This window comes from Colletes latitarsis, unplaced genomic scaffold (genome assembly GCF_051014445.1).
Source record: "Colletes latitarsis isolate SP2378_abdomen unplaced genomic scaffold, iyColLati1 scaffold0024, whole genome shotgun sequence".
Classification (NCBI taxonomy): Eukaryota; Metazoa; Arthropoda; class Insecta; order Hymenoptera; family Colletidae; genus Colletes; species Colletes latitarsis.
Genome location: NW_027488374.1, coordinates 7,592,834 through 7,610,885, shown reverse-complemented (window position 1 = coordinate 7,610,885; position 18,052 = coordinate 7,592,834).

Genomic DNA, 18,052 nt, shown 5'->3' with positions numbered 1-18,052 from the left:
GTCTGGGGTTTGCCCTCATCTGGATCGTACCATCGCATTTTTCTTATACTTGTTGGCCAGGTCCTGGCTTTTTTCTGGTTTGGACCACGTAGTAATGTGGTACCACCGTGAAACAGTCAATAAAAGCTTGTTCTGATTAGTATTTTAGAGGAAGACTCTGGTTATGTCTGGGTTAGTTCTGGGATTTGCCCTCATCTGGCTCGTACTTTCGCATTTTTCGCTTACTTGTTGGCCAAATCCTGGCCTTTTTCTGGTTTGGATCACGTAGTAAAGCGGTACCACACCGAAACAGTCAATTAAACCTGGCTGCGATTAATAATTTAGAGGATAACGCCGGTTATGTCTCGGTTATGTCTGGGATTTGCACTCATCTGGCTCGTTCTTTCGCATTTTGCGCATAATTGTTGGCCAGATACAGGGCGTTTTCTGGCTTGTATCACGTAGTAATGAGGTTCAACACTGAAACAGTCAATTAAACTAGGTTGCGATTTATATTTTAGAGGATAACGCCGGTTATGTCTGGGTTAGGTCTGGGGTTTGCCCTCATCTGGATCGTACCATCGCATTTTTCTTATACTTGTTGGCCAGGTCCTGGCTTTTTTCTGGTTTGGACCACGTACTAATGTGGTACCACACTGAAACAGTCAATAAAAGCTTGTTCCGATTAGTATTTTAGAGGAAGACTCTGGTTACGTCTGGGTTAGTTCTGGAATTTGCAATCATCTGGCTCATACTTTCGCGTTTTTCGCATACTTGTTGGCCAGATCCAGCGCTTTTTCTGGTTTGGGTCACGTAGTAATGTGGTACCACACTGAAACAGTCAATAAAAGCTTTTTCCGCTTAGTATTTTAAAGGATAACGATGGTTATGACTGGGTTAGTCATGGTATTTGCAATCACCTGGGTCATACTTTCGCGTTTTTCGCATACTTGGTGGCCAGATCCTGCCTTTTTCAGGTTTTGGACACGTAGTAATGCGGTACCACACCGAAACAGTCAATTAAACTTGGTTGCGATTAATATTTAAGAGGATAGCGCCGGTTATGTCTGGGTTCGGTCTGGGATTTGCCCTCATCTGGCTCGTACTTTCGCATTTTTCGCTTACTTGTTGGCCAGATCCTGGCCTCTTTCTGGTTTGGACCACGCAGTAATGTGTTACCACACTGAAACAGTCAATTAAGCCTGGTTCCGATTAATATTTTAGAGGATAACGCCGGTTATGTCTCGGTCAGGTCTGGTAATTGCCCTCATCTAGCTCGTACTTTCACATTTTTCGCATACTTGTTGGCCAGATCCTCGCCTTTTTCTGGTTTGGATCTCGCAGTAATGCTGTACCACACCGAAGCAGTCAATTAAACCCGGTTGCGATTAATATTTTCGAGGATAACGCCGGTTATGTCTGGGTTAGGTCTGGTATTTGCCCTGATCTGCCTCGTACTTTCGCATTTTTCGCATACTTCGTGACCTCAACCTGGCCTCTTTCTGGTTTGGACCACGTAGTAATGTGTTACCACACTGAAACAGTCAATTAAGCCTGGTTCCGATTAATATTTTAGAGGATAACGCCGGTTATGTCTCGGTCAGGTCTGGTAATTGCCCTCATCTAACTCGTACTTTCACATTTTTCGCATACTTGTTGGCCAGATCCTCGCCTTTTTCTGGTTTGGATCTCGCAGTAATGCTGTACCACACCGAAGCAGTCAATTAAACCTGGTTGCGATTAACATTTTCGAGGATAACGCCGGTTATGTCTGGGTTAGGTCTGGTATTTGCCCTGATCTGGCTCGTACTTTCGCATTTTTCGCATACTTCGTGACCTCATCCTGGCCTCTTTCTGGTTTGGACCACGTAGTAATGTGTTACCACACTGAAACAGTCAATTAAGCCTGGTTCCGATTAATATTTTAGAGGATAACGCCGGTTATGTCTCGGTCAGGTCTGGTAATTGCCCTCATCTAACTCGTACTTTCACATTTTTCGCATACTTGTTGGCCAGATCCTTGCCTTTTTCTGGTTTGGATCTCGCAGTAATGCTGTACCACACCGATACAGTCAATTAAACCTGGTTGCGATTGATATTTAAGAGGATAACGCCGGTTATGTCTCGGTTAGGTCTGGGATTTGCCCTCATCAGGCTCATACTTTCGCATTTTTCGCATACTTGTTCGCCAGATCCTGGGCATTATCTGGCTTGCATCACGTAGTAATGCGGTACCACATCGAAACAGTCAATTAAACCTGGTTGCGATTAATATTTTCGAGGATAACGCCGGTTATGTCTCGGTTAGGTCTGGGGTTTGCCCTCATCTGGATCGTACCATCGCATTTTTCTTATACTTGTTGGCCAGGTCCTGGCTTTTTTCTGGTTTGGACCACGTAGTAATGTGGTACCACCGTGAAACAGTCAATAAAAGCTTGTTCTGATTAGTATTTTAGAGGAAGACTCTGGTTATGTCTGGGTTAGTTCTGGGATTTGCCCTCATCTGGCTCGTACTTTCGCATTTTTCGCTTACTTGTTGGCCAAATCCTGGCCTTTTTCTGGTTTGGATCACGTAGTAAAGCGGTACCACACCGAAACAGTCAATTAAACCTGGCTGCGATTAATAATTTAGAGGATAACGCCGGTTATGTCTCGGTTATGTCTGGGATTTGCACTCATCTGGCTCGTTCTTTCGCATTTTGCGCATAATTGTTGGCCAGATACAGGGCGTTTTCTGGCTTGTATCACGTAGTAATGAGGTTCAACACTGAAACAGTCAATTAAACTAGGTTGCGATTTATATTTTAGAGGATAACGCCGGTTATGTCTGGGTTAGGTCTGGGGTTTGCCCTCATCTGGATCGTACCATCGCATTTTTCTTATACTTGTTGGCCAGGTCCTGGCTTTTTTCTGGTTTGGACCACGTAGTAATGTGGTACCACCGTGAAACAGTCAATAAAAGCTTGTTCTGATTAGTATTTTAGAGGAAGACTCTGGTTATGTCTGGGTTAGTTCTGGAATTTGCAATCATCTGGCTCATACTTTCGCGTTTTTCGCATACTTGTTGGCCAGATCCAGCGCTTTTTCTGGTTTGGGTCACGTAGTAATGTGGTACCACACTGAAACAGTCAATAAAAGCTTCTTCCGCTTAGTATTTTAAAGGATAACGATGGTTATGACTGGGTTAGTCATGGTATTTGCAATCACCTGGGTCATACTTTCGCGTTTTTCGCATACTTGGTGGCCAGATCCTGCCTTTTTCAGGTTTTGGATACGTAGTAATGCGGTACCACACCGAAACAGTCAATTAAACTTGGTTGCGATTAATATTTAAGAGGATAAAGCCGGTTATGTCTGGGTTAGTCATGGTATTTGAAATCATCTGGCTCATACTTTCGCGTTTTTCGCATACTTGTTGGCCAATCCTGGCCTCATTCTGGTTTGGATTCCGCACTAATGTGGTTCCACACCGAAACAGTCAATTAAACCTGGTTGCGATTAATATTTTCGAGGATAACGCTGGTTATGACTGGGTCACGTCTGGTATTTGCCCTCCCCTGGCTCGTACGTTCGCATTTTTCGGATATTTGTTGGCAAGACCCTGGCCTTTTTCTGGTTTGGATCACGTAGTAATGCGGTACCACACCGCAACAGTCAATTAAACCTGGTTGCGATTAATATTTAAGAGGATAACGACGGTTATGTCTTGTTTAGCACTGGGATTTGCCCTCATCTGGCTCGTACTTTCAGCATTTTTCGCATAATTATTGGCCAGATCCAGGGCTTTTTCTGGCTTGCATCACGTAAGAATGCGGTACCACACCGAAACAGTCAATTAACCGTGGTTGCGATTAATATTTTAGAGGATAACGCCGGTTATGTCTGGGTTAGGTCTGGTATTTGCCCTCATCTGTCTCGTAGTTTGGCATTTTTCGCATACTTGTTGGCCAGATCCTCACCTTTTTCAGGTTTGGATCACGCAGTAATGCGGTACCACACCGAAACAGTCAATTAAAACTGGTTGCGATTAATATTTAAGAGGATAACGCCAGTTATGTCTCGGTTAGGTCTGGGATTTGACCTCATCTGGCTCGTACTTTCGCATTTTTCGCATACTTGTTGGCCAGATACAGTGCTCTTTCTGGCTTGTATCACGTAGTAATGCGGCACCACACCGAAACAGTCAATTAAAGCAGGTTGCGATTAATATTATAGAGGATAACGCTGGTTATGACTGGGTCACGTCTGGTATTTGCCCTCCCCTGGCTCGTACGTTCGCATTTTTCGGATATTTGTTGGCAAGACCCTGGCTTTTTTCTGGTTTGGACCACGTAGTAATGAGGTACCACACCGAAACAGTCAATTAAACCTGGTTGCGATTAATATTTTGGTGGATTACGCCGGTAATGCCTTGGTTAGCACTGGGATTTGCCCTCATCTGGCTCGTACTTTCGCAATTTTCGCATACTTGTTCGCCAGATCCTGGGCATTTTCTGGCTTGCATCACGTAGTAATGCGGTACCACATCGAAACAGTCAATTAAACCTGGTTGCGATTAATATTTTCGTGGATAACGCCGGTTATGTCTCGGTTAGGTCTCGTAATTGCCCTCATCTAGCTCGTACTTTCACATTTTTCGCATACTTGTTGGCCAGATCCTCGCCTTTTTCTCGTTTGGATCACGCAGTAATGCGGTTCCACACCGAAATGGTCAATGAAACCTGGTTGCGAGTAATATTTTAGAGGATAACGCCGGTTATGTCTGGGTTAGGTCTGGTATTTGCCCTGATCTGGCTCGTACTTTCGCATTTTTCGCATACTTCTTGACCTCATCCTGGCCTTTTTCAGGTTTGTAACACGTAGTAATGCGGTGCCACACCGATACAGTCAATTAAACCTGGTTGCGATTAATATTTAAGAGGATAACGCCGGTTATGTCTCGGTTAGGTCTGGGATCTGCCCTCATCTGGCACGTACTTTCGCAATTTTCGCATACTTGTTCGCCAGATCCTGGGCATTTTCTGGCTTGCATCACGTAGTAATGCGGTACCACATCGAAACAGTCAATTAAACCTGGTTGCGATTAATATTTTCGTGGATAACGCCGGTTATGTCTCGGATAGGTCTGGGATTTGCCCTCATCTGGCTCGTACTTTCGCATTTTTCGCTTACTTGTTGGCGAGATCCTGGCCTCTTTCTGCTTTGGATCCCGCACTAATGTGGTTCCGCACCAAAACAGTCAATTAAACCTGGTTGCGATTAATATTTTAGAGGATAACGCCGGTTATGTCTGGGTTAGGTCTGGGGTTTGCCCTCATCTGGCCAGTACCTTCGCATTTTTCGCATACTTGTTGGCAAGATCCTGGGCTTTTTCTGGTTTGGATCACGTAGTAATGCTGTACCACACCGAAACAGTCAATTAAACCTGGTTGCGAATAATATTTTCGAGGATAACGCCGGTTATGTCTCGGTTAGGTCTGGGATTTGCCCTCATCTGGCTCGTACTTTCGCATTTTTCATATACTTGTTGGCCAGGTCCTGGCTTTTTCTGGCTTGTATCACGTAGTAATGTGGTACCACACTGAAACAGTCAATAAAAGCTTTTTCCGATTAGTATTTTAGAGGATAACGCTGGTTATGACAGGGTTAGTCATGGTATTTGCAATCGTCTGGCTCGTACTTTCGCATTTTTCGCTTACTTGTTAGCCAGATCCTGGCCTCTTTCTGCTTTGGATCCCGCACTAATGTGGTTCCGCACCAAAACAGTCAATTAAACCTGGTTGCGATTAATATTTTAGAGGATAACGCCGGTTATGTCTGGGTTAGTCATGGTATTTACAATCATCTGGCTCATACTTTCGCGTTTTCCGCATACTTGTTGGCCAGATCCTCGCCTTTTTCTGGTTTGGATCACGTAGTAATGCGGTACCACACCGAAACAGTCAATTAAACCTGGTTTCGATTAATATTTAGGAGGTTAACGCCGGTTATGTCTCTGTTAGGTCTGGGATTTGCCCTCATCTGGCTCGTACTTTCGCATTTTTCGCATACTTGTTCGCCAGATCCTGGGCATTTTCTGGCTTGCATCACGTAGTAATGCGGTACCACATCGAAACTGTCAATTAAACCTGATTGCGATTAATATTTTCGAGGATAACGCCGGTTATCTCTCGGTTAGGTCTGGGATTTGCCCTCATCTGGCTCGTACTTTCGCATTTTTCGCTTACTTGTTTGCCAGATCCTGGCCTTTTTCTGGTTTGGATCACGTAGTAATGCGGTACCACACCGAAACAGTCAATTAAACCTGGTTGCGATTAATATTTTGGTGGATAACGCCGATTATGCTTGGTTAGCACTGGGATTTGCCCTCATCTGGCTCGTACTTTCGCATTTTTCGCATACTTGTTGGCGAGATCCTGGCCTTTTTCTGGTTTGGATCACGTAGTAATGTGGTACCACACAGAAACAGCCAATAAAAGCTTGTTCCGATTAGTATTTAAGAGGATAACGCCGGTTATGTCTCGGTTAGGTCAGGGATTTGCCCTCATCTGGCTCGTACTTTCGCAATTTTCGCATACTTGTTCGCCAGATCCTGGGCATTTTCTGGCTTGCATCACGTAGTAATGCGGTACCACATCGAAACAGTCAATTAAACCTGGTTGCGATTAATATTTTCGTGGATAACGCCGGTTAAGTCTCGGTTAGGTCTCGTTATTGCCCTCATCTAGCTCGTACTTTCACATTTTTCGCATACTTGTTGGCCAGATCCAGGCCTTTTTCTGGTTTGGATCACGTAGTAATGCGGTACCACACCGAAACAGTCAGTTAAACCTGGTTGCGATTAATATTTTGGTGGATAACGCCGCTCATGTCTTGGTTAGCACTGGGATTTGCCCTCATCTGCCTCGGTACTTTCGCATTTTTCTTATAATTGTTGGCCAGATCCTGGCTTTTTTCTGGTTTGGACCACGTAGTAATGTGGTTCCGCACCGAAACAGTCAATTAAACCTGGTTGCGATTAATATTTTAGAGGATAACGCCGGTTATGTCTCGGTTAGGTCTGGGATTTGCCCTCATCTGGCTCGTACTTTCGCATTTTTCGCTTACTTGTTGGCCAGATCCTGGCCTCTTTCTGCTTTGGATCCCGCACTAATGTGGTTCCGCACCAAAACAGTCAATTAAACCTGGTTGCGATTAATATTTTAGAGGATAACGCCGGTTATGTCTGGGTTAGTCATGGTATTTACAATCATCTGGCTCATACTTTCGCGTTTTCCGCATACTTGTTGGCCAGATCCTCGCCTTTTTCGGGTTTGGATCACGCAGTAATGCGGTACCACATCGAAACAGTCAATTAAACCTGGTTGCGATTAATATTGTCGTGGATAACGCCGGCTAAGTCTCGGTTAGGTCTCGTTATTGCCCTCATCTAGCTCGTACTTTCACATTTTTCGCATACTTGTTGGCCAGATCGTCGCCTTTTTCTCGTTTGGATCACGCAGTAATGCGGTACCACACCGAAATGGTCAATGAAACCTCGTTGCGAGTAATATTTTAGAGGATAACGCCAGTTATGTCTGGGTTAGGTCTGGTATTTGCCCTGATCTGGATCGTACTTTCGCATTTTTCGCATACTTCTTGACCTCCTCCTGGCCTTTTTCAGGTTTGGAACACGTAGTAATGCGGTACCACACCGATACAGTCAATTAAACCTGGTTGCGATTAATATTTAAGAGGATAACGCCGGTTATCTCTCGGTTAGGTCTGAGATTTGCCCTCATCTGGCTCGTACTTTCGCAATTTTCGCATACTTGTTCGCCAGATCCTGGGCATTTTCTGGCTTGCGTCACGTAGTAATGCGGTACCACATCGAAAGAGTCAATTAAACCTGGTTGCGATTAATATTTTCGTGGATAACGCCGGTTATGTCTCGGATAGTTCTGGGATTTGCCCACATCTGGCTCGTACTTTCGCGTTTTCCGCATACTTGTTGGCCAGATCCTCGCCTTTTTCTGGTTTGGATCACGCAGTAATGCGGTACCACACCGAAATAGTGAATGAAACCTGGTTGCGAGTAATATTTTAGAGGATAACGCCGGTTATGTCTGGGTTAGGTCTGGGGTTTGCCCTCATCTGGCCAGTACCTTCGCATTTTTCGCATACTTGTTGGCAAGATCCTGGGCTTTTTCTGGTTTGGATCACGCAGTAATGCTGTACCACACCGAAGCAGTCAATTAAACCTGGTTGCGATTAATATTTTCGAGGATAGCGCCGATTATGTCTGGGTTAGGTCTGGTATTTGCCCTGATCTGGCACGTACTTTCGCATTTTTCGCATACTTGTTCGCCAGATCCTGAGCATTTTCTGGCTTGCATCACGTAGTAATGCGGTACCACATCGAAACAGTCAATTAAACCTGGTTGCGATTAATATTTTCGAGGATAACGCCGGTTATATCTCGGTTAGGTCTGGGATTTGCCCTCATCTGGCTCGTACTTTCGCATTTTTCTTATACTTGTTGGCCAGGTCCTGGCTTTTTTCTGACTTGGACCACGTAGTAATGTGGTACCACACTGAAACAGTCAATAAAAGCTTTTTCCGATTAATATTTTAGAGCAAGACTCTGGTTATGTCTGCGTTAGTTCTGGTATTTGCAATCGTCTGGCTCATACTTTCGCGTTTTTCGCATACTTGTTGGCCAGATCCTGGGCTTTTTCCGGTTTGGATCACGTAGTAATGCGGTACCACACCGAAACAGTCAATTAAACCTGGTTGCGATTAATATTTAACAGGATAACGCCGGTTATGTCTTGGTTAGGTCTGGGATTTGCACTCATCTGGCTCGTACTTTCGCATTTTCCGCATACTTGTTGACCAGATACAGGGCTTTTTCTGGCTTGTATCACGTAGTAATGCGGTACCACACCGAAACAGTCAATTAAACCAGGTTGCGATTTATATTTTAGAGGATAACGCCGGTTATGTCTGGGTTAGTTCTGGGGTTTGCCCCCATCTGGGTCGTACCTTCGCATTTTTCTTATACTTGTTGGCCAGGTCCTGGCTTTTTTCTAGTTTGGACCACGTAGTAATGTGGTACCACACTGAAACGGTCAATAAAAGCTTGTTCCGATTAGTATTTTAGAGCAAGACTCTGGTTATGTCTGCGTTAGTTCTGGTATTTGCAATCATCTGGATCATACTTTCGCAATATTCGCATACTCCTTGACCTCATCCTGGCCTTTTTCTGGTTTGGAATACGTAGTAATGCGGTACCACACCGATACAGTCAATTAAACCTGGTTTCGATTAATATTTAGGAGGTTAACGCCGGTTATGTCTCGGTTAGGTCTGGGATTTGCCCTCATCTGGCTCGTGCTTTCGCATTTTTCGCATACTTGTTCGCCAGATCCTGGGCATTTTCTGGCTTGCATCACGTAGTAATGCGGTACCACATCGAAACAGTCAATTAAACCTGATTGCGATTAATATTTTGGTGGATAACGCCGGTTATGTCTTGGTTAGCACTGGGATTTGCCCTCATCTGGCTCGTACTTTCGCATTTTTCGCATACTTGTTGGCCAGATCCTCGCCTTTTTCTGGTTTGGATCACGCAGTAATGCGGTACCACACCGAAACAGTCAATTAAACCTGGTTGCGATTAATATTTTGGTGGATTACGCCGGTAATGCCTTGGTTAGCACTGGGATTTGCCCTCATCTGGCTCGTACTTTCGCAATTTTCGCATACTTGTTCGCCAGATCCTGGGCATTTTCTGGCTTGCATCACGTAGTAATGCGGTACCACATCGAAACAGTCAATTAAACCTGGTTGCGATTAATATTTTCGAGGATAACGCCGGTTATGTCTCGGTTAGGTCTGGGATTTGCCCTCATCTGGCTCGTACTTTCGCATTTTTCATATACTTGTTGGCCAGGTCCTGGCTTTTTCTGGCTTGTATCACGTAGTAATGTGGTACCACACTGAAACAGTCAATAAAAGCTTTTTCCGATTAGTATTTTAGAGGATAACGCTGGTTATGACAGGGTTAGTCATGGTATTTGCAATCGTCTGGCTCATACTTTCGCGTTTTTCGCATACTTGTTGGCCAGATCCTGGGCTTTTTCCGGTTTGGATCACGTAGTAATGCGGTACCACACCGAAACAGTCAATTAAACCTGGTTTCGATTAATATTTAGGAGGTTAACGCCGGTTATGTCTCTGTTAGGTCTGGGATTTGCCCTCATCTGGCTCGTACTTTCGCATTTTTCGCATACTTGTTCGCCAGATCCTGGGCATTTTCTGGCTTGCATCACGTAGTAATGCGGTACCACATCGAAACTGTCAATTAAACCTGATTGCGATTAATATTTTCGAGGATAACGCCCGTTATCTCTCGGTTAGGTCTGGGATTTGCCCTCATCTGGCTCGTACTTTCGCATTTTTCGCTTACTTGTTTGCCAGATCCTGGCCTTTTTCCGGTTTGGATCACGTTGTAATGTGGTACCACACCGAAACAGCCAATAAAAGCTTGTTCCGATTAGTATTTAAGAGGATAACGCTGGTTATGACAGGGTTAGTCATGGTATTTGCAATCGTCTGGCTCATACTTTCGCGTTTTTCGCATACTTGTTGGCCAGATCCTGGGCTTTTTCCGGTTTGGATCACGTAGTAATGCGGTACCACACCGAAACAGTCAATTAAACCTGGTTTCGATTAATATTTAGGAGGTTAACGCCGGTTATGTCTCTGTTAGGTCTGGGATTTGCCCTCATCTGGCTCGTACTTTCGCATTTTTCGCATACTTGTTCGCCAGATCCTGGGCATTTTCTGGCTTGCAGCACGTAGTAATGCGGTACCACATCGAAACTGTCAATTAAACCTGATTGCGATTAATATTTTCGAGGATAACGCCGGTTATCTCTCGGTTAGGTCTGGGATTTGCCCTCATCTGGCTCGTACTTTCGCATTTTTCGCTTACTTGTTTGCCAGATCCTGGCCTTTTTCTGGTTTGGATCACGTAGTAATGCGGTATCACACCGAAACAGTCAATTAAACCTGGTTGCGATTAATATTTTGGTGGATAACGCCGATTATGTCTTGGTTAGCACTGGGATTTGCCCTCATCTGGCTCGTACTTTCGCATTTTTCGCATACTTGTTGGCCAGATCCTGGCCTTTTTCTGGTTTGGATCACGTAGTAATGTGGTACCACACCGAAACAGCCAATAAAAGCTTGTTCCGATTAGTATTTAAGAGGATAACGCCGGTTATGTCTCGGTTAGGTCAGGGATTTGCCCTCATCTGGCTCGTACTTTCGCAATTTTCGCATACTTGTTCGCCAGATCCTGGGCATTTTCTGGCTTGCATCACGTAGTAATGCGGTACCACATCGAGACAGTCAATTAAACCTGGTTGCGATTAATATTTTCGTGGATAACGCCGGTTAAGTCTCGGTTAGGTCTCGTTATTGCCCTCATCTAGCTCGTACTTTCACATTTTTCGCATACTTGTTGGCCAGATCCAGGCTTTTTTCTGGTTTGGATCACGTAGTAATGCGGTACCACACCGAAACAGTCAGTTAAACCTGGTTGCGATTAATATTTTGGTGGATAACGCCGCTTATGTCTTGGTTAGCACTGGGATTTGCCCTCATCTGCCTCGGTACTTTCGCATTTTTCTTATAATTGTTGGCCAGGTCCTGGCTTTTTTCTGGTTTGGACCACGTAGTAATGTGGTTCCACACCGAAACAGTCAATTAAACCTGGTTGCGATTAATATTTTGGTGGATAACGCCGATTATGTCTTGGTTAGCACTGGGATTTGCCCTCATCTGGCTCGTACTTTCGCAATTTTCGCATACTTGTTCGCCAGATCCTGGGCATTTTCTGGCTTGCATCACGTAGTAATGCGGTACCACATCGAGACAGTCAATTAAACCTGGTTGCGATTAATATTTTCGTGGATAACGCCGGTTAAGTCTCGGTTAGGTCTCGTTATTGCCCTCATCTAGCTCGTACTTTCACATTTTTCGCATACTTGTTGGCCAGATCCAGGCCTTTTTCTGGTTTGGATCACGTAGTAATGCGGTACCACACCGAAACAGTCAGTTAAACCTGGTTGCGATTAATATTTTGGTGGATAACGCCGCTTATGTCTTGGTTAGCACTGGGATTTGCCCTCATCTGCCTCGGTACTTTCGCATTTTTCTTATAATTGTTGGCCAGGTCCTGGCTTTTTTCTGGTTTGGACCACGTAGTAATGTGGTTCCACACCGAAACAGTCAATTAAACCTGGTTGCGATTAATATTTTAGAGGATAACGCCGGTTATGTCTCGGTTAGGTCTGGGATTTGCCCACATCTGGCTCGTACTTTCGCATTTTTCGCTTACTTGTTGGCCAGATCCTGGCCTCTTTCTGCTTTGGATCCCGCACTAATGTGGTTCCGCACCAAAACAGTCAATTAAACCTGGTTGCGATTAATATTTTAGAGGCTAACGCCGGTTATGTCTGGGTTAGTCATGGTATTTACAATCATCTGGCTCATACTTTCGCGTTTTCCGCATACTTGTTGGCCAGATCCTCGCCTTTTTCGGGTTTGGATCACGCAGTAATGCGGTACCACACCGAAATAGTCAATGAAACCTGGTTGCGAGTAGTATTTTAGAGGATAACGCCGGTTATGTCTCGGTTAGGTCTGGGATTTGCCCTCATCTGGCTCGTACTTTCGCAATTTTCGCATACTTGTTCGCCAGATCCTGGGCATTTTCTGGCTTGCATCACGTAGTAATGCGGTACCACATCGAAACAGTCAATTAAACCTGGTTGCGATTAATATTTTCGTGGATAACGCCGGTTAAGTCTCGGTTAGGTCTCGTTATTGCCCTCATCTAGATCGTACTTTCACATTTTTCGCATACTTGTTGGCCAGATCGTCGCCTTTTTCTCGTTTGGATCACGCAGTAATGCGGTATCACACCGAAATGGTCAATGAAACCTCGTTGCGAGTAATATTTTAGAGGATAACGCCGGTTATCTCTCTGTTAGGTCTGGGATTTGCCCTCATCTGGCTCGTACTTTCGCAATTTTCGCATACTTGTTCGCCAGATCCTGGGCATTTTCTGGCTTGCGTCACGTAGTAATGCGGTACCACATCGAAACAATCAATTAAACCTGGTTGCGATTAATATTTTCGTGGATAACGCCGGTTATGTCTCGGATAGGTCTGGGATTTGCCCACATCTGGCTCGTACTTTCGCATTTTTCGCTTACTTGTTGGCCAGATCCTGGCCTCTTTCTGCTTTGGATCCCGCACTAATGTGGTTCCGCACCAAAACAGTCAATTAAACCTGGTTGCGATTAATATTTTAGAGGATAACGCCGGTTATGTCTGGGTTAGTCATGGTATTTACAATCATCTGGCTCATACTTTCGCGTTTTCCGCATACTTGTTGGCCAGATCCTCGCCTTTTTCTGGTTTGGATCACGCAGTAATGCGGTACCACACCGAAATAGTGAATGAAACCTGGTTGCGAGTAATATTTTAGAGGATAACGCCGGTTATGTCTGGGTTAGGTCTGGGGTTTGCCCTCATCTGGCCAGTACCTTCGCATTTTTCGCATACTTGTTGGCAAGATCCTGGGCATTTTCTGGCTTGCATCACGTAGTAATGCTGTACCACACCGAAGCAGTCAATTAAACCTGGTTGCGATTAATATTTTCGAGGATAACGCCGATTATGTCTGGGTTAGGCCTGGTATTTGCCCTGATCTGGCACGTACTTTCGCATTTTTCGCATACTTGTTCGCCAGATCCTGAGCATTTTCTGGCTTGCATCACGTAGTAATGCGGTACCACATCGAAACAGTCAATTAAACCTGGTTGCGATTAATATTTTCGAAGATAACGCCGGTTATATCTCGGTTAGGTCTGGGATTTGCCCTCATCTGGCTGGTACTTTCGCATTTTTCTTATACTTGTTGGCCAGGTCCTGGCTTTTTTCTGACTTGGACCAGGTAGTAATGTGGTACCACACTGAAACAGTCAATAAAAGCTTTTTCCGATTAATATTTTAGAGGATAACGCTGGTTATGACAGGGTTAGTCATGGTATTTGCAATCGTCTGGCTCATACTTTCGCGTTTTTCGCATACTTGTTGGCCAGATCCTGGGCTTTTTCCGGTTTGGATCACGTAGTAATGCGGTACCACACCGAAACAGTCAATTAAACCTGGTTGCGATTAATATTTAACAGGATAACGCCGGTTATGTCTCGGTTAGGTCTGGGATTTGCCCTCATCTGGCTCGTGCTTTCGCATTTTTCGCATACTTATTCGCCAGATCCTGGGCATTTTCTGGCTTGCATCACGTAGTAATGCGGTACCACATCGAAACAGTCAATTAAACCTGATTGCGATTAATATTTTGGTGGATAACGCCGGTTATGCCTTGGTTAGCACTGGGATTTGCCCTCATCTGGCTCGTACTTTCGCATTTTTCGCATACTTGTTGGCCAGATCCTCGCCTTTTTCTGGTTTGGATCACGCAGTAATGCGGTACCACACCGAAACAGTCAATTAAACCTGGTTGCGATTAATATTTTGGTGGATTACGCCGGTAATGCCTTGGTTAGCACTGGGATTTGCCCTCATCTGGATCGTACTTTCGCAATTTTCGCATACTTGTTCGCCAGATCCTGGGCATTTTCTGGCTTGCATCACGTAGTAATGCGGTACCACATCGAAACAGTCAATTAAAACTGGTTGCGATTAATATTTTCGAGGATAACGCCGGTTATGTCTCGGTTAGGTCTGGGATTTGCCCTCATCTGGCTCGTACTTTCGCATTTTTCGCTTACTTGTTGGCGAGATCCTGGCCTCTTTCTGCTTTGGATCCCGCACTAATGTGGTTCCGCACCAAAACAGTCAATTAAACCTGGTTGCGATTAATATTTTAGAGGATAACGCCGGTTATGTCTGGGTTAGGTCTGGGGTTTGCCCTCATCTGGCCAGTACCTTCGCATTTTTCGCATACTTGTTGGCAAGATCCTGGGCTTTTTCTGGTTTGGATCACGTAGTAATGCTGTACCACACCGAAACAGTCAATTAAACCTGGTTGCGAATAATATTTTCGAGGATAACGCCGGTTATGTCTCGGTTAGGTCTGGGATTTGCCCTCATCTGGCTCGTACTTTCGCATTTTTCATATACTTGTTGGCCAGGTCCTGGCTTTTTCTGGCTTGTATCACGTAGTAATGTGGTACCACACTGAAACAGTCAATAAAAGCTTTTTCCGATTAGTATTTTAGAGGATAACGCTGGTTATGACAGGGTTAGTCATGGTATTTGCAATCGTCTGGCTCATACTTTCGCGTTTTTCGCATACTTGTTGGCCAGATCCTGGGCTTTTTCCGGTTTGGATCACGTAGTAATGCGGTACCACACCGAAACAGTCAATTAAACCTGGTTTCGATTAATATTTAGGAGGTTAACGCCGGTTATGTCTCTGTTAGGTCTGGGATTTGCCCTCATCTGGCTCGTACTTTCGCATTTTTCGCATACTTGTTCGCCAGATCCTGGGCATTTTCTGGCTTGCATCACGTAGTAATGCGGTACCACATCGAAACAGTCAATTGAACCTGATTGCGATTAATATTTTGGTGGATAACGCCGGTTATGTCTGGGTTAGGTCTGGGGTTTGCCCTCATCTGGCCAGTACCTTCGCATTTTTCGCATACTTGTTGGCAAGATCCTGGGCTTTTTCTGGTTTGGATCACGTAGTAATGCGGTACCACACCGAAACAGTCAATTAAACCTGGTTTCGATTAATATTTAGGAGGTTAACGCCGGTTATGTCTCTGTTAGGTCTGGGATTTGCCCTCATCTGGCTCGTACTTTCGCATTTTTCGCTTACTTGTTGGCGAGATCCTGGCCTCTTTCTGCTTTGGATCCCGCACTAATGTGGTTCCGCACCAAAACAGTCAATTAAACCTGGTTGCGAGTAATACTTTAGAGGATAACGCCAGTTATGTCTGGGTTAGGTCTGGTATTTGCCCTGATCTGGATCGTACTTTCGCATTTTTCGCATACTTCTTGACCTCCCCCTGGCCTTTTTCAGGTTTGGAACAGGTAGTAATGCGGTACCACACCGATACAGTCAATTAAACCTGGTTGCGATTAATATTTAAGAGGATAACGCCGGTTATGTCTCGGATAGGTCTGGGATTTGCCCTCATCTGGCTCGTACTTTCGCATTTTTCGCTAACTTGTTGGCCAGATCCTGGCCTCTTTCTGCTTTGGATCCCGCACTAATGTGGTTCCGCACCAAAACAGTCAATTAAACCTGGTTGCGATTAATATTTTAGAGGATAACGCCGGTTATGTCTGGGTTAGTCATGGTATTTACAATCATCTGGCTCATACTTTCGCGTTTTCCGCATGCTTGTTGGCCAGATCCTCGCCTTTTTCTGGTTTGGATCACGCAGTAATGCGGTACCACACCGAAATAGTGAATGAAACCTGGTTGCGAGTAATATTTTAGAGGATAACGCCGGTTATGTCTGGGTTAGGTCTGGGGTTTGCCCTCTTCTGGCCAGTACCTTCGCATTTTTCGCATACTTGCTGGCAAGATCCTGGGCTTTTTCTGGTTTGGATCACGTAGTAATGCTGTACCACACCGAAGCAGTCAATTAAACCTGGTTGCGATTAATATTTTCGAGGATAACGCCGATTATGTCTGGGTTAGGTCTGGGATATGCCCGCATCTGGCTCGTACTTTCGCATTTTTCGCGTACTTGATGGCCAGATCCTGGCCTCTTTCTGGTTTGGATCCCGCACTAATGTGGTTCCGCACCAAAACAGTCAATTAAACCTTGTTGCGATTAATATTTTAGAGGATAACGCCGGTTATGTCTGGGTTAGTCATGGTATTTACAATCATCTGGCTCATACTTTTGCGTTTTTCGCATACTTGTTGGCCAGATCCTGACCTCTTTCTGGTATGGATCCCGCACAAATGTGGTTCCACACCGAAACAGTCAATTAAACCTGGTTGCGATTAATATTTTCGAGGATAACGCCGGTTATGTCTCGGTTAGGTCTGGGATTTGCCTTCATCTGGCTTGTACTTTCGCATTTTCCGCATACTTGTTGGCCAGATACAGGGCTTTTTCTGGCTTGTATCACGTAGTAATGGGGTACCACACCGAAACAGTCGATTAAACCAGGTTGCGATTAATATTTTAGAGGATAACGCCCGTTATGTCTGGGTTAGGTCTGGGGTTTGCCCTCATCAGGTTCGTACCTTCGCATTTTTCGCATACTTGTTGGCCAGGTCCTGGCTTTTTTCTGGTTTGGACCACGTAGTAATGTGGTACCACACTGAAACAGTCAATAAAAGCTTGTTCCGATTAGTATTTTAGAGGAAGACTCTGGTTATGTCTGGGTTAGTTCTGGTATTTGCAATCATCTGGCTCATACTATCGCGTTTTTCGCATACTTGTTGGCCAGATCCTGACCTCTTTCTGGTATGGATCCCGCACAAATGTGGTTCCACACCGAAACAGTCAATTAATCCTGGTTGCGATTAATAATTTAGAGGATAACGCCGGTTATGTCTCGGTTAGGTCTGGGATTTGCCTTCATCTGGCTTGTACTTTCGCATCTTCCGCATACTTGTTGGCCAGATACAGGGCTTTTTCTGTCTTGTATCACGTAGTAATGTGGTTCCACACCGAAACAGTCAATTAAACCTGGTTGCGATTAATATTTTAGAGGATAACGCCCGTTATGTCTGGGTTAGTTCTGGGGTTTGCTCTCATCAGGTTCGTACCTTCGCATTTTCCGCATACTTGTTGGCCAGATCCTGGGCTTTCTCTGGTTTGGATCACGTAGTAATGCGGTACCACACCGAAACAGTCAATTAAACCTGGTTGCGATTAATAATTTAGAGGATAACGCCGGTTATGTCTCGGTTAGGTCTGGGATTTGCCCCCATCTGACTCGTACTTTCGCATTTTTCGCATACTTGTAGGCCAGATCCTGGCCTTTTGCTGGTTTGGATCACGTAGTAATGCGGTAC